This window comes from Diceros bicornis (genome assembly GCF_020826845.1).
Source record: "Diceros bicornis minor isolate mBicDic1 chromosome 35 unlocalized genomic scaffold, mDicBic1.mat.cur SUPER_35_unloc_1, whole genome shotgun sequence".
NCBI lineage: Eukaryota > Metazoa > Chordata > Mammalia > Perissodactyla > Rhinocerotidae > Diceros > Diceros bicornis.
This window is the reverse complement of record NW_026690912.1, coordinates 634,353-657,918: the sequence shown is the minus strand read 5'-3', so window position 1 is coordinate 657,918 and position 23,566 is coordinate 634,353. Positions and strand designations below refer to the sequence as shown.

General features: G+C 39.0%; 2 pseudogenes; both read right to left on the bottom strand.

The window, feature by feature from the left end:
• The window catches only part of LOC131402237 (adhesion G protein-coupled receptor E1-like), a 637,417-nt pseudogene that overhangs the window by 447,329 nt on the left and 166,522 nt on the right, over positions 1-23,566 (bottom strand).
• On the bottom strand, positions 2,122-2,866 carry LOC131402245 (small ribosomal subunit protein eS6-like; annotated as a pseudogene).

Sequence of the window (23,566 nt, the reverse complement as noted above, 5' to 3'; positions counted from 1 at the left end):
TTCTGTAGGTTGCCTCTTCATTCAGTTGATGGTTTCCTTTGCTGCACAGAAACTTTTCAGTTTGATGCAGTCTCACTTATCTATTTTTGCTTTTGTTGCCTGTGCTTCTGGTGATATGTAAGAACAAACCTTTTAGCAAGGTCTTCCCGGCTTTCAAATTCTGACCCCAGCCTGCCTTTCTTCTTTGAGCTTCACCACCACACCACCGCACACCACAGTCCAGGCCACTGGACCACTCCCAGTCCCTGAGAATGCCATGCACATGTATGTATCTCTGCATATTGTCCTTTCTTCTTGGAATATTCACCCTCTGCTGTCTACCCAGCAGGTGCAGTATTACAAAAGTCTCTGGTGGCTTTCCTGATCCTCTTCCTCCCAAGGAAGGATTAGTTGCATTCAGCTTTGTTTGGTACCCTAGTGAAGTACGTACTAGAGTTGTTTACAAAATTGTTTCCTGTTCTAGACTATATCCCAGAAATTAATATCTACCAGATAGTGTATGCTATTTTTTAAATAAATTTGGTCATTTTGTCTCGATTTCTTTATCTATAAAATGACAGTGCTTTTAAATTTGCTTGTCAATAATAACCAGCCGAAACTCATTTTTGAAATATAGATTTGAGGCTCCCTCCCATAGATTTTGATTGCAGGGTTCCAGGAATTCATATTCGAAATGACCTCACTATGTGATTCTTATAATCAGGTATGTTTAAGAGAACTGAGTTAGATTACTCTAGGGCCCTACCCTGCTCTAAATTTTTTCCTTTTTTTGTCTATAATTTCTTACGGCATAGAAGAGAATAAAAGTGAAGGACAAAGGTGAAGGGCATGTTTTAAGATGACTAGCCAGAGTTTTGGTAACTGACACCCATCCCCTCTCCTTCAGTCCTTATTTTCAAGGGCAATTTTGAAATTTTAAGCCTGGTAAACATGTGGAAATGTGATTAGAGTAAAGAGAAAGTAAGAGGAGAAACTGATTCGATGTATATCTAAATTACAAAAATACCTTAGACATTTTTCCATCAATAATCAAAATAACACCTTACACCGGTACAATGCTTACAACTTGCAAAATACTTTCCACTTCCTTTATCTTTTTTACACTTTATAACCACACTGTAAGTTCAGCAGGGAAAAGCAGGACAGCAATCATTATTTCCATTTTATACAAATATTTTTTGAGTGCCTATGTCATATGAGGAAAAAATAGAGTATTTCATATAGAAAAAGGCTATGATCTTCTATGCGTTTAAAAGAGGTAAAGTTCTCAAACTGTATATGCCCAGGTAAAGAGTTATTGGACTGAGTTGGAAAGATATATTATCCAGATATTTCAAGGCCATCGAAATCTTCTTTTCCCACCACCTATGCAGAGTTATTTAGGGAACTGCTATAAATGCCCTCTTGACTTTTCAAATTTGAAATAATTTCAGAATTACAGAAAAGTTGCAAAAATAGTAGTTTCCATATACCTTTCATCCAGCTTCCTCTAATGTTAACATTTTACATACCACAGTACAGTTATCAAAATTAATATTGGTACAATACTAGTGACTAAACTACAGACTTGAAACATTTTTCCACTAAGGTCCATTTTCTGATGCAGGATCTAATCCAGGATCCCACATTGCATTTAGTTGTCAAGTCTCCTTAGTCTCCTTCAATCTGAGATAGTTCCTTGGTCTTTCTCTCTCTTTCGTGACCTTGACACTTTGGCAGAGATACTGGTGGAGTTATTTTGTCGCATATCCCTCGATTTGGGTTTGTCTGATGCTTTCTCATGTTTAGATGAAGGTTATGCATTTTTGGCAAGAACACCACAGAAATGGCATTGTGCCCTTCTCAGAGCATAAAGTCAGGAGACATGGTGGTCTTTGCCAAGTTTCTCCATGTAATTATTCCCCTTCTCTTGTCATTAATAAATATCTTAGGGGAAATACTGAGACTATACAAATATCCTGCTTCTCCTCAAACTTTTACCCACTAATTTTAGCATCCTTCAATATATTTTGCCTCTGATAATTATCACTATGGTGTTTGTCTAATGAAGATTTTCTTTCTTCTTCTTCTTTTTTTTTTTTTTTTTGGATATCTGATCTTATTTGTTACTCTTAGAAAATTTCATTTTTGACTGGACTCAGACTTAGAGGTAGAAGCTCTCGGGACAGCCCCTGTCTCTTGGCAATCTGTTCCTGGTGTTTTTCTTTGGCCTCCTTCACTCTCTTGGCCAAAAGTTCAGCATATTCTGCAGCCTCTTCCTTGTTTTTCTTAGTACACTGTTTCTTCAGAGCAATAGGCCGCCGTTTGTGTTGCAGGACACGTGGAGGAACAAGATGCTGAATCTTGGGTGCTTTGGTCCTAGGTTCTTACCTTTTTTGTCTAGGGGCTTTCTCACAACATTCTAGCGGACATCATCCTCTTTAGAGAGATTGAAAAGTTTGCAGATTCTGCTAGCTCTTTTGAGCCCCACACGACGAGTCACAGTAGTATCAGCGAGTCCAGAAATATCCTTCTCCCCTTTTTTCACAATGAACAAGTTGAGAACACTCAGATTGGCAACCACAATGCAACCCCCAACAGATTTGTGCTTTCTTTCTCCAGTCCTCCTCCGTCTGTAACAGGAATGCCCCTCACTCAATAGCAGGCAGACACGGCCATGGGTCAAGACACCCTGCTTGATGGGGAAACCCTGCTTGTCATTCCCACCACTGATTCGGACCACATAACCCTTCCACTCTTCACCCAGAGCGTCAGCAGCAACTTCTGTGGCCATACGCTTCTCACAAAATGTACAAAGTTGGCATTCATCGTCCACTTCCATGAGTTTCTGGCAGCCAGTGACCGGGAAAGAGATGTTCAGCTTCATCCTGAAGCAGCCGACTACCTCCGAGGCACCACAAAAAAAAGAGGCTAATGAAGACTTTCAATTTTCCTCATTCCTCTATATATATTAGTTGGAATTTTTCTCTAAGGAGAAGCTATCCCTTCTCTCTCAATTATTTATTCATTCATTTGTGCCCTTCATTTTTGCTTGTGTGTTCCCTCTGTTTCCCTTCTTTGCCAGGCCAGTAGGAATTTAGCAAAGCAATAGATAAAAACAAATATCATTTAAAAAGACAACTCCCAAAGTATTTTCAAATTTTTTGCACTATCCTGTCTAACCAGATGGACTAGTCAAACAACAAAAAACTTAGATTAAGATCAGACACACAAACAACATTGATCAAAGCAACATGAATCCATAAGAAACAAACTGACCAAAAAAAAGACAAAAGTCCTTACTCACTGACTGTGTGTGGTATCTTAGGGGCAAAAATTAAATCAATGCATTTTGACAACCAATGTTCATTTTGTTTGTCTCCAACTCTCTAACCGGGTAAAGTTTCTAAATAAAAGAAGAAGCTAATTGCTTTATTTCAAAATGGATAGTGGTTTTTAATGGTTTATTTTGGCTTGGGGCTTTTTCTCTCCAACCAGGACATCTATTCTTCTTCAGAGAACAAAACAGAAAATAAATTATTGGTACCGAAGTAGTATGAATATTGATACCATCAGATGTTTCTACCCTAAGAAAGATTATTTCCACATCTATCATCAACGAAATGTTTTGCAAAACAGGTTGTTTTTCCAACAGATTGGTGTATGGTGAATCAAAAAAGTTTGCATGTGAGGAGAATAAGCATTGATTCTAGAAATGAGCCACAATCTCTTGGGTGGCCTAAGAACAAGTTACCAAACTTGCCTAGACCTGATTTTTCCATCTGTGAAATGATGATAGTTTTTACCTACCTCATTAAGAGATGTCAGACATTAATTAATGTTCATAATGGGCTTGAGATCTGTGATTAAATCTGTTATCCTTATGGAAAACAGAGCCATTCAACCACTGAGGAGCAGTAAACAAATCAGGGGGATGTATAGTCCATGGAAAGAAATACTAAAGAGTGAAAAGTTAGTCAAGAATGAGGAGTGGGGGCTGGGACAAGAACCTCTTTCGGTGTCTAAGTATTCGTGCATTGTTATTGTTCATGGAATTAAGAAATACACCTCTCTGATGTCTCAATATGCGGACTCTTCTTCGCCACACTAAGGTTCTTAACCTTTTGCGTGTCATGGATATTTTTAACACTTCAGTGAAGCCACAGACCTCTTCTCATAATGCTTTTTAAATACATTAAAAAGTATGTAGGATTATGAAAGAAACCAATTTTATTAAGGCACAGTTATCATAATGTTTTTAAAAATTTAGTCAGAATTATATGTATGCTTCTTTATTAAATTAGATGAGATCCAATAGCAGTCTAATAACTACCATAATTTCAAAGTTGTGATGGTTGTAAACAACATTTCAAGATATTTGCAACAACTCTAATGTGATATAAAAATATCCGTGTTTTCTGTTAGTGATAAGGTTAGAGGAACTGCTCTTATTATTGTGGTTTGTTGCCTACATTTATAATTTTAAATTGCTAAGTTTTAGTTGGAAGTTACTGAAAATAAAGATGTATTATTCTTCCCATCCAATTTCACGGACCCTCTAAATTTTATCCATGGGCTTCTTGGGGTATTTGGATCTCAGGTTAAGAAACTCTGTTCTAAACCTATCCTGGAAACCCTCAGATAGCCAAATACTTGATATTATTTCTCCAAGTGCAATCAGGTGATCATAGCTATGGAGTGTTTATTAAAAATGCAAATCTCTTGACCTTTTCCTAGACCTGCCGAATCTGTATTTTTAACAAGCATTCAAGTGACTGATATACACACTAAAGTTTGAGAACTGCTTCAAAAGTGGTTACATCAATACTTATCTTCAATAGAATCACAATTATCAAGCCACAGATTCTTAAATATTAGTTTGAGGTATTACAATATCGTATAATATTATAATATGGTAGGTCTGGAAGGGGCCTAGAAATTTCAATCTTTTAATAGGCCTTTCAAATATTGTGATGAATATGTTCTCAACTCCATTATGAGAAATATTCCTAAACGAAGACACTAAAAGTCAAAGTATAAAATCTGCCCAGGAATGAGAGGAACCCAATCAGGAGCTTTCCATCAGAATCATCATCACAATACTCCACTACCCTTTCCTTTTCTGCACCAGTTAATACTCTTCAAAAGAAAATCTTTAGATAGAAGAATTAAATATGGAATCAATGCATTGTATCACAAAAGATACAAAAGATGAGTGACATTCTCTGTAACTTTTAACATCATGCTTTAAACTGGTAGGCAAAAATTAAATGTCATCAACAACATGAAAAGCAGAAAAACAGAGAAAAAGAGCTGCAGAAGATCTAAAGATCATCTTGAGTTTCAACTACTTCCCTTTTTCTTCTGCCTCACAAATCTTTATCCCTATCCCAAAAATTCTCTGTAATTTGAGCTTCAGACCAGTAGATCCAATTGTCTACTAAACATTTACCCCTGCATACCACAGACAACTCAGACATGACAACCAAAACTGAACTCATCACATTCCTCTGCAGAATGGCTTTCTCTTTCATATTGTGGGTCTTGGGTATTGGTACCATCTAGCAAGATATTCAGAAATTGTCCTAGACATCTCCCATCTCTCACTAAGTTTTTCTTTGCTAGGGGACGCTTTTGGAGTGATGGTCAGTGTTAAAGCTCCAGCAGTGACCTAGTGTTCTTCATGTCTGCATGTTTGGAGTGCCAGCCTCCAATGTGGCTGATGTCGTAAGATTGACATAGTGATTGGAAGAGTCCTTCTCAGACAGGTCTCATGCCCCAAACTAACTCCAAAAACACAACTGCAGCCCTAGGAAGGCTTAGGAGATGTGGCTTACTCCAGCTCAGATTTCAGACTCTGAAAGAAACGCCTTTTATTTCTATGATTCATTTTTTCCTTGTATTTATGTTTTCTTGCCCTTCACTCCATTCAAGTAGTAAGACTTTGAGTTCTAAGTTTAGGGTGTAGTTCTTGGAGAATGCCCTCTCAGACTGCCTGTGATCTAGGCAAGAGAAATTCTTGGGGGTTCACAGGGTCCTCGCTGAATCATGGAGTTTGGAGGCCAAAGACACCTAATAACACATGATTCAGAATTTGGAATTCTCATCACCAACATCTGGTGTAGGTAAGCTGACCAAAGTGAGTACATAGACAGGTTTAGGAGGTAAGATCACTGAAGAACCTCAAACCTGAAGAGCTGTTGCACTATTTATGGGTAAATCCCCCTAAGAAGAGCAAGGCTACTGCACCAGGACAGGATCTAGTAAGTGGACCATGGTCTTGATGAAGACAAAGATTCACTTCTAAAGTAGTGGGCTGATCTCAAGACAGAGCCTCAGTATGTAAACTTCTGATCCAGTCATATTGCTAGACTGCTCTGTGTTCTTCACTCCAGGATCAATTTTCCTTTTCATCCTATTCCTCAGTCAGGGCAGAAAGAGTAATATGTAACTCCAAAGGAAATAGAGCAAATTTCTGCTGGAGCAGAAAAATAGGTGGCAGAAAAGAATGTCTGCATCACTATGAGAAGGATAATTTTAACCAAGGCTATGTGGTTTCAATGCTGACAAAAGGTGAGATTTGGGGAATGAGACATGGCAGAGATAATCTACTTCTCAACGGGCCCCTGCATGTAGAGGGGTAGGAAGTGCTTACAGTAACAGTAGGAACAAACAAAGCTGGTTCCGCTAGGATTAAAGCAGCTCACAGAGTGGGGTCTATATTACTGAGCATGGGTGACCCTCAATTCAGGATTGTGAGGCCAAAACAATGGGAACCTTATTGGACAACAGGAATAATTCAAAAAAGAGAGAAGAGGAGGATCCCAGGAAAGGCCCACATCATGGAGGTGCAAACCTTGCAGTCACTGGTAGTGGACCCTGAACAACAGACAGGAATGGATTGGTCTCTTGGTGCAGTTGGAACCAAAAAGTCTTTATTTATTATTTTATTTTATTTTATTTTTCATACTGATGCCTTTTCTTTTTTTTAAAGATTGGTCCTAAGCTAACATCTCTTGCCCATCTTCCTCTTTTTTTTAATCTTTTTCTCCCCAAAGCCCCAGTACATAGTTGTATATCCTAGTTGTAGGTCCTTCTAGTTCTTCTATGTGGGACGCCACCCCAGCATGGCTTGTTGAGCTGTGAGCAGGTCTGAGCCCAGGATTCGAACCAGCGTACCCCAGGCCCCTGAAGTGGAGCATGCAAACTTAACCGCTATTCCACTGGGCCAGGCCCCTATTTTTTTTTTTTTTTTTTTAACATTTTTATTGATATTTTAATGGTTTCTAACATTGTGAGATTTTGGGTTGTACATTTTTGTTTGTCCTTCACCCCATATATGACTCCCTTCACCCCTTGTGCCCACCCCCCACCCCCCACCCCCACTTCCCGGGTAACCACAGTCCAGTTTTCTCTGTCCATGTGTTTGTTTATATTCCACATATGAGTGAGATCATACAGTGTTTGTCTTTCTCTTTCTGGCTTATTTCATTTAACATAATACGCTCCAGGCCCATCCATGTTGTTGCAAATGGGACGATTTTGTCTTTTTTTATGGCTGAGTAGTATTCCATTGTATATATATACCACATTTTCTTAATCCAATCGTCAGTCGAGGGACACTTAGGTTGCTTCCACTTCTTGGCTATGGTGAATAATGCTGCAATGAACATAGGGGTGCATAAGCCTCTTTGGATTGTTGATTTCAGGTGCGTTGGATAGATTCCCAGTAGTGGGATGGCTGGATCATAGGGCATCTCTATTTTTAATTCTTTGAGGAATCTCCATACCGTTTTCCATAGAGGCTGCACCAATTTGCATTCCCACCAGCTGTGTATGAGGGTTCCTGTTTCTCCACATCCTCTCCAACATTTGTTGTTTTTTGTCTTGGTGATTATAGCCATTCTAACGGGCGTGAGGTGGTATCTTAGTGTTGTTTTGATTTGCATTTCCCTGATGATTAGTGATGTTGAGCATCTTTTCATGTGCCTATTGGCCATCTGTATATCTTCCTTGGAGAAGTGTCTGTTCATTTCCTCTGCCCATTTTTTGATCGGGTTGTTTGTTTTTTTGTTGTTCAATTGTGTGAGTTCTTTATATATTATGGAGATCAACCCCTTGTCAGATGTATGTTTTGCAAATATTCTCTCCCAGCTGGTTGGTTGTTTGTTCATCTTGATTCTGATTTCATTTGTCTTATAAAAGCTCTTTAGTCTGATAAAGTCCCACTTGTTTATTTTTTCTTTAGTTTCCCTAGTCTGGGTAGGCATGTCATCTGAAAAGATTCCTTTAAACCCAATGTCAAATAGTGTGTTGCCTATATTTTCTTCTATGAGTTTTATAGTTTCAGGTCTCACCTTCAGGTCTTTGATCCATTTTGAGTTAATTTTTGTGTATGGCGATAGCACATGGTCCACTTTCATTCTTTTGCATGTGGATGTCCAGTTTTCCCAACACCATTTATTGAAGAGACTTTCCTTTCTCCATTGCATGTCCTTAGCACCTTTGTCGAAAATTAGCTGTCCGTATATGTGTGGTTTTATTTCTGGGCTTTCAATTCTGTTCCATTGATCTGTGTGTCTGTTTTTGTACCAGTACCATGCTGTTTTGATTACTATTGCTTTGTAGTATGTTTTGAAGTCAGGAATTGTGATGCCTCCTGCTTTGTTCTTTTTCTTTAGGATTTCTTTAGCTATTCGGGGTCTTTTGTTGCCCCATATAAATTTTAGTATTCTTTTTTCTATTTCTGTGAAGAATGTCATTGGGATTCTGATTGGGATTGCATTGAATCTGTAGATTGCTTTAGGTAATATAGACATTTTAACTATGTTTATTCTTCCAATCCACGTGCATGGGATATCTTTCCATTTCTTTATGTCATCGTTGATTTCCCTCAATAATGTCTTGTAGTTCTCATTGTATAGGTCCTTCACCTCCTTGGTAAGATTTATTCCTAGGTATTTTATTCTTTTTGATGCAATTGTAAATGGTATTGTCTTTTTGAGCTCTCTTTCTGTTAGTTCATTATTAGCATATAGAAATGCAACTGATTTTTGTAGATTGATTTTGTACCCTGCAACTTTGCTGTAGTTGTTGATTGTTTCTAACAGTTTTCCAACAGATTCTTTAGGGTTTTCTATATATACAATCATGTCATCTGCAAATAGTGAGAGTTTCACTTCTTCGTTACCTATTTGGATTCCTTTTATTCCTTTTTCTTGCCTAATTGCTCTGGCCAAAACCTCCAGTACTATGTTGAACAGGAGTGGTGAGAGTGGGCAGCCCTGCCTCGTTCCTGTTCTCAGAGGAATGGCTTTCAGTCTTTCCCCGTTGAGTATGATGTTAGCTGTGGGTTTGTCATATATGGCCTTTATTATGTTGAGGTACTTTCCTTCTATTCCCAATTTATTGAGAGTTTTTATCATAAATGGATGTTGTATCTTGTCAAATGCCTTCTCTGCGTCTATTGAGATGATCATGTGGTTTTTATTCTTTGTTTTGTTGATGTGATGTATCACGTTGATTGATTTGCGGATGTTGAACCATCCCTGCGTCTCTGGTATAAATCCCACTTGATCATGGTGTATGATCTTTTTAATATATTGTTGTATTCGGTTTGCCAATATTTTGTTGAGGATTTTTGCATCAATGTTCATCAGCGATATTGGCCTGTAATTTTCTTTCTTTGTATTGTCTTTGTCTGGTTTCGGTATCAGGGTGATGTTGGCCTCGTAGAATGATTCAGGAAGTGTTCCATCTTCCTCTATTTTTTGGAATAGTTTGAGGAGGATGGGTATTAAATCTTCTTTGAATGTTTGGTAAAATTCACTGGAGAAGCCATCTGGTCCTGGACTTTTATTTTTTGGGAGGTTTTTGATTACTATTTCAATCTCTTTACTTGTGATTGGTCTATTCAGATTCTCCATTTCTTCTTGGTTCAATTTTGGGAGGTTGTATAAGTCTAAGAATTTATCCATTTCTTCTAGATTGTCTGATTTGTTGGCATATAATTTCTCATAGTATTCTCTTATAATCCTCTGTATTTCCATGGTATCCGTTGTAATTTCTCCTCTTTCATTTCTAATTTTATTTACTTGAGCCTTTTCTCTTTTTTTCTTAGTTAGCCTGGCTAAGGGTTTGTCTATTTTGTTTATCTTCTCGAAGAACCAACTCTTTGTTTCATTAATCCTTTCTACTGTTTTTTTGGTCTCAATATCATTTATTTCTGCTCTGATTTTTATTATTTCTCTCCTTCTGCTGGCTTTGGGCTTTGTTTGTTCTTCTTTTTCTAGTTCTGTTAGGTGTAATTTAAGGTTGCCTATTAGGGCTTTTTCTTGTTTGTTAAGGTGGGCTTGTATCGCTATGAGTTTCCCTCTCAGGACCGCTTTTGCTGCATCCCATATGGTTTGATATGGCATGTTATCATTTTCGTTTGTTTCCAGATAGTTTTTGATTTCTCCTTTAATTTCATCAATGATCCATTGGTTGTTCAGTAGCATGTTGTTTAATCTCCACATTTTTGTCACTTTCCCAGTTTTTTTTTCCTGGTTCATTTCCAGTTTCATAGCCTTATGGTCTGAAAAGATGCTTGTTATGATTTCAATCCTCTTAAATTTATTGAGGCTTGCTTTGTTTCCCAACATATGGTCTATCCTAGAGAATGTTCCATGCGCGCTTGAGAAGAATGTGTAGTCAGCTGTTTTTGGGTGGAGTGCTCTGTATATGTCTACTAGGTCCATCTCGTCCAGTTTTTCATTTAAGTCTAATATTTCTTTATTAACTTTTTGTCTGGATGATCTATCCATTGCTGTAAGTGGGGTGTTAAGATCCCCTACTATTATTGTGTTGTTGTTGATTTCTCCTTTTAGGTTTGTTAATAGTTGTTTTATGTACATTGGTGCTCCTATGTTGGGTGCATATATATTTATAAGTGATATGTCTTCTTGATGGAGTGTCCCTTTTATCATTATATATTTCCCTTCTTTGTCTTTCTTAACCTGTTTTATCTTGAAGTCTACTTTGTCTGATATGAGTATGGCAACACCTGCTTTCTTTTGTTTGCCATTAGCTTGGAGTATTGTCTTCCATCCTTTCACTCTGAGCCTGTGCTTGTCTTTAGTGCTAAGATGTGTTTCCTGAAGGCAGCATATTGTTGGGTCTTGCTTTTTAATCCATCCTGCCACTCTGTATCTTTTGATTGGAGAGTTCAATCCATTTACATTTAGGGTAATTATTGAAATATGAGGGTTGAATGTTGCTGTTTTGTCACTTATTTTCTGGTTCTTTTGCATTTCCTTTGTTTCTTGTCCCATTTGTTTTGGACTGCCAATTCAGTTTGGTTGTTCTGTCTTATGATTCTTCTAGTTTTCTCTTTGTTTATCATATGTGGTTTTAATTTGATTATTTGTTTAGTGGTTACCTTGAGGTTTGGGCAAAAAATCTTCTGTATGAGATAGTCCATTATCTGATAGCCTCCTATTTCCTTATACTAAGTCAATTCAGTCACTTTCCTCTTCCCCTTCTAAGTTGCTCTTGTTATACCTTATTCTATCTTGTGTTGTGGCTGTGTGTTTACAGTGATGAGGTTAAATTTATTTTTGGTGAATTTCTTCCTTTGATCTTTGAGTTTAGTATTTAAGTGGTTGCTAACCTATTCCGGTAAAGATCTACTATTTCTCTGATTTTGTCTGCCTACTTTTCTCCTTACTCCAAGCTTTGTGTTCCCTTTCTCTTCTTGTTTTCGGGCCTGAGGGCCTTCTTGAGTATTTCTTGTAGTGGCGGTCTCGTGGCCATGAACTCCCTTAGCTTTTGTTTATCTGGGAGAGTTACTATTTCTCCATCATATTTGAAGGATATTTTTGCTGGATAGAGTATTCTTGGCTGAAAGTTTTTGTCTTTTAGTATTTTGAATATATCATTCCAGTCTCTTCTAGCCTGAAAAGTTTCTGTTGAGAAATCCGCTGAGAGCCTGATGGGAGTTCCTTTGTACGTTATTTTTTGTTTTTGTCTAGCTGCCCTTAATATTGTTTCTTTGTCGTTGACCCTGGCTAGCCTTACCACTAGGTGTCGTGGTGAAGGCCTTTGTCTGTTAATATATATAGGAGTCCTGTTGGCTTCGCTTACTGGTATTTCCTGCTCCTTCCCCAGATTTGGGAAATTTTCAGCTATTATTTCCTTGAATAGGCTCTCTGTTCCTCTTTCCCTCTCCTCTCCCTCAGGAATACCTATAATTCTTATGTTACATTTTCTAATAGAGTCCGATATTTCTCGGAGTCTTTCTTCATTTCTTTTTAGTCTTAGTTCTCTCTCTTCTTCCATCTGGAGTATATCTGTATTCCTATCCTCTAAAGTCCTAATTCTTTCCTCCATATTGTCAGCTCTGTTCTTTAAAGATTCCAGATTCTCCTTTATCTCCTCCATTGTGTTCTTCATCTCCATCAGCCCTGATAGGTTTTTCTTTATGATTTCAATCTCTTTTGTGAAGAAACTCCTAATTTCATTGAATTGTTTGTCTGTGTTGTCTCGTATTTCGTTGAGTGTTTTTATGATAGCTATTTTGAAATCTCTGTCATTTAGTTTATGGATTTCTGTGTCTTCGGGGTTGATTTCTGGTTGCTTGTCATTTTGTTTCTGGTCTGGTGATTTCATATATTTTTGCATTGTGGTTCCTGTGTTGGTTTTGGTTTTCCTCATCCTGGAAGTCTCTGGTTGCACTTTCCACCTGCCGCCACTGTGTGGTGGTGAAGGGCTGTGTAGTCTAAGCCCCCTGCGCTCTGCCCCAGTTTTTCTGCTGCGATCCGCAGTTTTGTTTTGTTTTGTTTTGTTTCTTTTCCCCACTGCGATCCTCGGGTCCAGTCCAATTTATTCAGGTCTGCCTCGGACCGCTAGATCTGGTCGAGCTGCAGACTCCGGGTTGTGGGGAGGGGGGAGCTCTCTCTTTTGCCCTCTGGGTCCCTGACGTGGGAGGCTTCTCGTTTGCCCCTCTTTATCCGCTCTCTGGGTTGCTCAGATGTTGATGGTAGCCCTGTGGCTCCTCTGAGCCCTCTGTGCGGGAGTTTCCCACTGGTTGAGAGCGCCCGAAGAGCTGCAGTTTCCCGCCGAGGGCCGCCCCTCCCCCCTCTCTGGGAGCCGCGCGCGGACCGGATCGCTGATCTGATGGGGAGGGAGCGGAGTTCTCCTTACCTCTCCCCACTTCCTCCGGGGGCCCAGCACGTTCCGCTCTCAGATGTGCGGCAGTGTGGATCCCTCCGCTCCAGCTTTTGACTGTCTGGGATTCCGTTGTTTGTCTGTGGCTGTTACTTTTGTTGTATTTTGTGGGGGAAGAATTCACGGGAAAGCTCACTCCGCCATGATGCTGACGTCACCCAGGCCCCTATTTTATTTTATTTTATTTTATTTTTCTGACTACTCCCTCACCCCAGAAAATACCAGTGCTCTTTTGGCATATGGCTGGTAGCAGTAATTGGATCTAGACCTGCTTTCTCAAATCCAGTAGGCACTAACCACATGTAGCTATTGAGCACTTGAAATGTGGTTAGTCTGAATTGAGAGATTCTTTACATATAAAATATCTATCGAATTTCAAAAACTTAGTACAAAAAAATGTAAAATATCTCATTAATTTTTATATTAACTACATGTTGAAAATATACTATTTTGGAGATATTGCTTTAAATAAACATATCACTAAAATTAATTTCATCTGTTTCTTTATTCTTTTTTAATGTAACTGTTAGAAAATTCAAAATTACATATATGGCTTGCATTATTTCTCCATTGGACGGTGCTGATCTAGACCAAGACATACCTTGGTTCCATGGCCATTGTTCTTTTTGTATGTGCTAAGGAACTAGTATTTAACCAATGATTCTAAAACTTAGTGTGTTTAAAAATCATCTGAGGAACATAAGAAAATGTCTTTCTTGCCTCCACCCTCCTAGCAAGATTCTAACTATTGCATTTGGGATGTAGACAATGAATTCGTATTTTCAACCAGTTCCCTAGGAGATTCTGATACAGGAAGTCCTCTGACCGTACCTTGAGAAATATTGGCTTAGGGTGAACATCACTGCACTGATCATGTTTGATTCTAGGATGTTTTTCTCTTTTTCTAAATTTTGTGGGTGGGAGAAGCTGCTGTGATAATCTCATGTTCGTGCTGACTCTCTGAAACTTGGGCTAAGTACATCCAATGATGGTTTTAGGATTGGATTAACCAAACTTTAAAAATGCTAAAACCTTTACCTCAGATTTAGTGGAAGATGGCCCAGGATACAGCTGCAGAGGAGAAATCTCAGGCTGCCTGAATTAGTTCCCTTGTATATGAAAATGTAAGAACTGAAAAGAAAATGTGCATGGGTGCAGGCAAGAAGGAGGGAGGCATGCAAGAGGGCCTGAGACACTGGATCCTATATTGAAGCTTTGACTTCTCTGTAGGAACAAGGGGTTGGCTTGATGCTGGGAAGAGATTTATATTACTAAAATGTATACGGTGTATTCACAAAATGACTAACATTATGTGCTGAAGTCAACAAGGGCTCACTGCATACCATGTGGTTAAGAGATGGATTTTGGAGCTAGACCATCTGAGTTCTAATAGTATCTCCGCCTTGGGCAAGTCTTTTAACCTCTTTGCTTTTCTTTAAAATAGAAAAGATAATTGTACCTACCCATAAATTTGTTGTGAGAATTAAGTGATCTGATACATGTAGAAAATACAGAATTGTGTCCGGCACATAAGAGCTATATGAATGTTAGGTATTATTCTTGCATTACAGGGTGGTGAAATTTGCTGGGCAATATAGAGCTAAAGATACTTTACAATAAGGAAAGGAACAGAAGGAGACCACTTTACCTATTGCAGACAGCAATAGGAAGCAGCAAGTGCAAATGCTTGGAGAGGACAGGGAAGTTGCACAAATACTGATCTTACTCGGCTTACGACGGGGTTACGACTCGATAAACCTATCGTAAGTTGAAAATATCATAAGTCGAAAATGCATTTAATACATCTTACCTACCAAACATCATAGCTTAGCCTAGCCTACCTTAAATGTGCTCAGAACCCTTACATTAGCCTACAGTTGGGCAAAATCATCTAACACAGAGCCGATTTTATAATAAAGTGTTGAATATCTCATGTAGTTTATTGAATACTTACTGAAAGTGAAACAAAATGGTTGTGTGGGTACAGAATGGTTGTGAGTGTGTCAGTTATTCACCCTTGTGGTCGCGTCGTTGACTGGGAGCTGCGGCTCGCCGCTGCTGCCCAGCGTCACAGGCGAGTACCGTTCGGCATATTGCTAGCCCGGGAAAAGATCAAAAGTCAAAATCGAAGGATAGTTTCTACTGAACGCATATCACTTTCACACCATCATATAGTCAAAAAATCACAAGTCCAACCATCATAAGTGGAGAACCGTTTGTATGTGTATAAGGTATACTGGGAGATGAGGAGAGAGGGCAATAAAATAGGAAATAACAGAATCTGAAAGAAGGAGTTGCCTTTTGTAGATTGGAGTAAGCCTATCTAGCCTAATTTAAATATACATTCAAATTCAGTATTTACTTATTAAAAGTGCAAGCCAAATATAAAAAATATCTTTGGGTCAGATTACCCTAAGGGGCTAGCTCCCAGTCCCAGCCACATGTGCGGTTTCTAGAGTTGTCATGCGCCCTCTCAGTTAGAGTATTGTTCCTTCCTATTTCAGGTGTTTCTGGGGGAAACTTCAGGCCTTGAGGAGGGAATGGCCCATCTCTGGATGATGTCGGGGAGCTGTGGTGAGGATTATGTGCAGTTAAGGCATTTCTGATACTCTGCGATCTCCCTCAAATGGAGCAGCAACACCCCAAGTGTTAAGACCATGTGGGTTAAGAGGAGGAGGACAAAATAGCAGCTACTATCCGCTGTGTACTTGAGGGAACTCAAGGTGTTTCTTGCTTCACTTCGCCTCCAAAGGAGGGCAAGGAGAGATAAAAACAAAAGTAGGCAACAACGCTGGGGGCTGGCGTTCCTAATGCGACAAGTGAAAAGGTTAAAGCAGTACTTTCTCAACCTTTTTCAGCTTATGTCACGGCCCGAGGCAGCTGACGTGGAGTCCTAGATGTTGGGCTTCTATCCCCCTACCTGCCCCAAAGGCACACTTCTGAGCCTTTCGCTGGAGAAGGACTCTTTCACGTCCCGGGAATACACGTGGTGTCACATCTGGCTTTTCCTCACTCAGTTTTTCTCTAAGAAACTTGCTTCCTTTATGGATAAAAGGCAGACAGCCCCAGGGCATCTCCTAATTGGGAAGGTGGTTTCCCCTTTGCTTTCCTCTCTTCTTCTCTTCCTAAACCTTCCCTTTTATTAAAGGTCACGCCGGGAAAGAGAGAAAAGAAGATTATTTGAGCTTTCTGTTCTTGGTCTTCAAGAAAAACATTTTTTCTGCTTATGATACACTTTGCTTGGAGTTGTTCTTCCTAAGCTCTTCTTACCATCTATAAGCCCCTCAAGAGCCCAGATCAGTATGTGGACTCAAGAGAAAGTGGCCAAGGGTGACAGGTGGACATTGGAAAGTGTGGAAAGATGTAGACCAAGAGCAAAAGGAAAGCAAAGCTGCCTCAGCAAAACACAAAACTGAGAATCACAGCACTGACCTCCATCTGCCAGGAACCAGAATCATTGTATTTAAAAGTAATTAAATACACTCACATAACTCTGGAAAGTTTAGTTGCCCCAGGTTTCAGATATTCAGAAGTATTAAGCATGGGAATGCGGTGGTTATAGAAAACCTCAATAGTATTCCATAAAATCAGTCACAGTGGTAGCTCTCCTAATTGACATTTACCTAACTCCTCACTCCCACTGGCTGACTGACGCCCCATGGTCCGATGAATCTTACCCTGAGGCTCCTTTCTAGTGCCTCCTAGTATGCTACTCTCCCAGATGAGTTGCGAGATTTCTAAGAGTTATATACGTGTTACCCAACCTATTTAAGCCAACTGTGCTTATTAGTATAATCACTTAATTTAATAAAATATTTATTCTTATTAAATTATAAATGAATATTAATATTTTTAAATTTAATACAATATTTTCCATTTTAAGTTATAAATAAATGCCAAAATATAACAGCAAAATTTAAAACCAAAGAAATACGAATGTGAAAAGAAAGATTTATATCTATAAAAACTAAATTTAATGCCTTGTAAAGCCTCAATAAAGGTGAGTCACTTTTAAAACGTTGCTGTCAAATTAGTGTTCAAGGCAACTGTAAAAATTGGGGGGAAAGTCTTAAAAGTCTAAAAAGGCTGCACCCAAATTGCTTTATAAGTATCATCAACTCCTATTTCACTTTAAAGAAACAGAAACTAGAAATCAGAAATGAGGCAATTTGTGTATTCCATCACGCCATTTTGAGTATTTTTTCATGCCAGAAAGAATATATCAGGAGACTTGTACTCAAGGAAAATTCATGAATAATGGACATTTATATATTTTAAGTAAAGATAAAATGTTTAAGATATGTTTGTACCATTTGTTTTTTATGATTTCCAAATCTTAACTGACTTTTTTGGTGTGAACCAAACAATTTTGGGTCATCTTTAGGTCCCAACTGCATGGTGGAAGATGGTTACTATTGAGTTTTTTTGAAATTTGTAACCGAATGTGTTTATGTAATTGCTTCATGGGATCGCATTGTTTTACTTCCAGGGAAAGAAATGACATCATATTACTGGAGGATATTTTCTAGTACCTACAAAATAATGTACAGGTGGTGAGAGGGGGACAAATAGGTAGGTGATGAGATAGCCTTCTCAGAACACCAATAAACCATAACTTTTGAAACAGCCTTAAATAGCTAAATAGAATTTATTTGGAAGGGTTTTTTTTTGCATTTAACTTTTGTTATTTAATAATTATTTTCTTGTAATAAAATATCTCAATAATACTGCACAACAATTTTTATATCGAACCCTAATTTTAGTAAGTTTCTGTAGGAATTAGTGAAAATAAAGTTATTTATGTAAACTGAAACTTAAGATTTCCAGCACAAATTCACACTATTATTGGGGTTCTTCAGGGTTTCATCAGGGATGCAGCACTCAGGTTCCTTTCCTTCTTTCTATCTGAAATTATATTATTCAGTTGTAAGTTTTTATAAAATGCATAATGAATATGCTAATCTGCAGGTAACTTTCAACAGACTCTAATTTTACTAGGAAAACTGTGTAGCTAAAAAAGTGGTTACCCGGGGCAGCCCCATGGCTTAGCGGTTAAGTGCACGCGCTCCGCTACTGGCAGCCCAGGTTGGGATCCTGAGCGCGCACCTACGCACCACTTCTCCGGCCATGCTGAGGCCGCATCCCACATACAGCAACTAGAAGGATGTGCATCTATGACATACAGCTATCTACTGGTGCTTTGGGGAAAAAAAAGGAGGAGGATTGGCAATAGATGTTAGCTCAGAGCCAGTCTTCCTCAGCAAAAAAAAAGAGGAGGATTAGCATGGATGATAGCTCAGGGCTGATCTTCCTCACAAAAAAAAATAAAGTGGTAACCCATTCATCTCTTTTTTTTTTGCTAAGGAAGATTAACCCTCAGCTAACATCTGCTGCCAATCTTCCTCTTTTTGCTTGAGGAAGATTCACCGCGAGCTAACACCTGAGCCAGTCTTCCTCTATTTTGTATGTGGGTCACTGTCACAGCATGACCACTGATGAGTGGCGTAGGTCCGTGCCTGGGAATCGAACCTGGGCTGCCGAAGTGGAGTGCACCGAACTTAACCACTAGGTCACAGGGCCAGCCCCTCCATTCACCTCTTTTTAATGCCCTAACACATTTTAAAAGTCAAGAGATGAGAAGGAGCAATATTAAATTCAGTATTCAAAATTAAGAATTTTTACATTAATGCTATCAAATAACTTTTACTCATTTAATATGTATAAGCTTGGTTTTTTCATAGATCAATTTTATTATATCAGGCATAACAGGAAAACTTTTCAATCACAATAACAGGTGACTAAGGGAAAACTTTTCTACCTAAGGGAAATTTTGAATTCTACTTATATTTTTGTTTTTTTTTTTTTTTGTGAATAAGATCAGCTCTGAGCTAACATCCACGCCAATCCTCCTCTTTTTGCTGAGGAAGACTGGGCCTGGGCTAACATCCATGCCCATCTTCTTCTACTTTATATAAGACGCCGCCACAGCATGGCCTGACAAGCGGTGCATCGGTGCGCGCCCGGGATCTGAACCTGGGCCGCCAGCTGCGGAGTGAGCGCACTTAACCTCTATGCCACAGGGCCAGCCCCCTGCTTATACTTCATGAAATATAAACAGAAAAAAAGGAAGTCCAAGTAAACTCCTGTCATAACTCACCTGTGTCCCGTTACAAAGAAAATTCTTTATCTGTTTGAATTTATATTGCCAGGAACAGTGGTATATTTAACATTTCAGCAGAATGACTGATCGGCTTTAAATAAAATTCTATAACTCTTCTCATTAGAGCAGTTTCATGTGACAAATTATGCCTCAAAAAATTATAATAAAACTCCTCTCTCTACCTCGAGATCCCAAAAGGATGTAAAACACATTATGAGGTTCTACAATGATAATTAATTATAAAACTTAATCTGCACTCTTAATGGCACGTGTTTTTAAGTTGCATTTTTTTTAACAACAAAGGACATACACTTTTTAAATAATTACATATCCCTATTCATTTATAACGAATATGGCAATGAACCTATTTTGCACTAACCGGATAGAAATCTTTATTTCCTCTTTTAAAAACTATTTATTGAGTGCTAAATATGCCTGGCACTATTCTAGATGCTGGAGATATAGCAGTAAACAAACAACTCTATGGACTTTGTATTATAGCAGAGGGACATAGACAATAATAAAGTTAATAAGTAATTAATGACTAAGCTTTTCAACAAGGGCTATGGAAAAAAATAAAGCAGAGAAGGGAGATAAAGAGTGGAGGGGATATGGGGGATAGAAGGCGGTCTGAAATTTTAAATAGAATGGTCAAGAAAGGCCTCACTAAAAAGATATCGGTAGGGCGGGCTGACCCGGTGGCTTAGCGGTTAAGCACACGCGCTCCGCTACTGGCGGCCCGGGTTCGGATCCTGGGTGCGCACCGACGCACCGATTCTCCGGCCATGCTGAGGCCGTGTCCCACATACAGCAACTAGAAGGATGTGCAACTAAGACATACAACTATCTACTGGGGCTTTGGGGGGTAAAAAAAAAAAGGAGGAGGATTGGCAATACATGTTAGCTCAGAGCCAGTCTTCCTCAGCAGAAAAAGAGGAGGATTAGCACAGATGTTAGCTCAGGGCTGATCTTCCTCACAAAAAAAAAAAAAGAGAGAGAGAAGATATCGGTAGGGCTTGTAGACATTTGTAAAGACTTTGACTTTTATGTTAAGCAAAATGGGAAGCTTTGGAAGTTTGGAAAAGAGAAGTGGCATGATCTGACTTACTCTTCAAAAGGATCCCTAGCTGCTGTGTTGAGCATAGACTGGGGAGGGAGGCAGGGATGCAGAAGATGAGTTAAGAGGCTATTGTAGTAATCCAGATAAAAGATTAAGATGGTTTAAAAGTAGTGAAAAGTTTTTGGATTTGTGATGTCTTTTGAAGGTGAATTCTAAAAGAATTATTAATAGATTGAATGTAGGTATAAAAAAAAGAAAAATCAATGATTACTCCAAATTACAAATTCCTTATTGGAAAGCAGCATTCCAAAATAATTAAATTCAGCACCCACTTGTTAAATAAGAGCATCTTTTGAGATAATAATAACAACAACAATAATAGCTGTATTAGTCAGGAAGGTCTAGGTTATGCTTCTACGAGAAAAAAAGAAAAGAAAGGAAGAAAAGAAAAATCTCAGATAAAAGTCAATTTGTTCTTTTACGCAAAGTTCACTGCAGGTTCAGGAGTGATTCTAGGGCAGCTGTGTTCCACGGATTTTCCAGTGATCCAGTTTACTTTGATGTGTTGGCTCTTTCGTCTCAACTTGAGGCCTCCTCCATGACCAGTAGGTAAAGAAAGATGAAGAGTTATGAATGGGCTTTTCACTATCTCTGCCTGAAAGTGATGTGTATCACTTTTGCTCACATTTCATTCACCAAATCTAGTGGCACAGCTCTACTCAACAGCAAGGAAGCCGAGCAGTAGTATTCCATGTGTCAGGAAGGGGATAAGAATGTATAATACTACAAGCTAGCTTTGTCTACTGCATTAGTTAACATTATCCAGCATTTTCCATATGACAGGCTATGCTACGATCCACAAATAAAGACTTCCAGTGATCTGTTCTCAGTGGTTTCTACTTTGGAGTGGCACTTAGGCATGTCCGCTCTGGGCTCATTATCCTAGATCCTAACAGATCTGGTTTCTAATCCACCGTGACCTGGATTTAACAATGCTCTGGGAAAACTCAACTACTCCCAGAATGTACATGCAATAAGGAAACAGGGATTACGTCTACTGGTTTCCACCTTCATCTGGGGGTCACAGCATACCCTGGGGATAGGATTATCATTCCCAAAGAAACAAGCCACAGTTTAGCAGAGTCCGTGCTTAGGCATAAACGTTCATGAACTCTGTTCGTCCAATGTTTGGATATCAAATTTCTTGTTTTCTGAAGTTGATGCTGTGTCTGAAAAGATTAATTACCAAGGTGTCTAGGAGTTAGCCCTACCCTGGGGCATCCTCCAACTTCATAAATGTTACTCTCGGCCAACGAGCAGTTAACTTTTATACCTAGTAGGATTGAAAGAAACCCAGGGCACCCAACATGGCACCATATGTAATGAGGATTCCTGTAATAAGGACTGAATTGAGGCCCGGTATCTATGTTATGTTGCCTCTCCTTTCCCTCAGGTCACTCATCTCAGACCAAAACACAAGTGTTCATCCCAAATACAAACTTAGAAATTCAAGAGACTGTTAAAACCACTTTTGACACCTTAACATCTTTGAAGGGCATCCCTCTATGTTAACTATCCCAGAGCCATGCTGCAATTCTAAGTGGTGGTGGACAGGTTAATTCTGACCAACAATTTATCTTTTATTCAAGGGCATGCTCAGCCCTAGACATTATAACTCTTTGGTCCTCCTTGGTACGCCAAAACATACTCAGTTCAAGTTCAGTTTTTAGAAAATAGAGACTCAGTGTAAAGATGGAAAAATTTTTATTATCTTAGGAGCACATGTGACAATTCCTTTTATTGAGAGAAAGCTATTTTTATTGGGAAAATACTTTTCTTAAAGCTGAGTATAACAGCTGGGATCCTGAAAGTCTGGGTATTAGCTAGCATGAAATCTTAAGAGGAAGGGAAAAGTAACTCTCTATAATAGAAGCAGAGGAATTTGAGTTTCTGGGGAATATGTGAGAAGGGAAAAGGGAAGTGAGCAAAGTTGATGGATATATATACGAGAGAAGGGCCAGAGAGAGAAAACCCCTCTGGCACAATATCTGAGAAAGAACTTAGGAAATCAACAGTGTCTTACAAGAATATGAGCTGTGGCATGCAAACTGTTCCTCCTTGTCCCCTACAATAGCTCAAATAAAGTCTATATTTCTCACTCATATTTTAGTATGAGTCGATTTTTGTATGGAAGAACTGAGTTCTGCATCTCAGATTAGACAAAGTAAAATAAAGTAAGTATCTGAGAATGCAGTAGGCAAAAGGAAAAGGCATTTCCTGTTGACATCTTCATTACATCTTTTTTTTTTTTTTTTGATGAGGAAGATTGCCCCCAAGCTAACATCTGTGCCAATCTTCCTCTATGTTGTATGTGGGACGCCGCCACAGCATGGCTTGTTGAGCAGTGTGTAGGTCCGTGCCTGGGATCTGAACCAGTGAACCCTGGGCCACCAAAGTGGAGCCTGTGAACTTAACCATTACGCCACCAGGCCGGCCCCCTTCATTACATCTCAAGACCTCTATATGCAGATTCTCCTCACCATTGTCCACCAGATGGACCGTGTGAAACTTGTTTTAGGAGAAATCCTCTAATCTTATTACCAGCCAGTGGTTTTGAGGGGAAATAAAAAACGTTATTTAAGAGAGGAGTTAACAGTGGAGACCAAGAGAAATTCACTAGAGCTTTTTTTAATGAAATTTTCCTACCTGACTGTGGTCATAATCCAATATTCTTTGAAATGGCTGACTATCTCAACAAGTTTGGCAGATACTGTCTAGATGCCCACAAACCCATATCTCTTCCTGAGCACACAGACAGTATTGCCCAGCATCTGTTGCAACTGAACGTGTGATAAGACTGAATTCTAGCCAATAGAATATGGGCATAAAGGACATGCGCCACCTCCAGCCTGACTCATAAAAACTTCCCTCGTAGGGTCTTTAATCTGCTACCTGATTGGAGAGGTCTTGGAGGACCTAGAATAGGGCACAGCCTAGGTCCTTGAAAAAATACTTGGAAGGCCTCCCAACCAGGGCCACCTACATGGGACTGCTGTGAGAGCAAGAAATAAACTTAATACATTAAGCTACTAAAATTTGGTGTTTATCTGTTGGAGCAGCTAGCATTACAACTTAACTAATACAAAGAATCACAGTTTTCA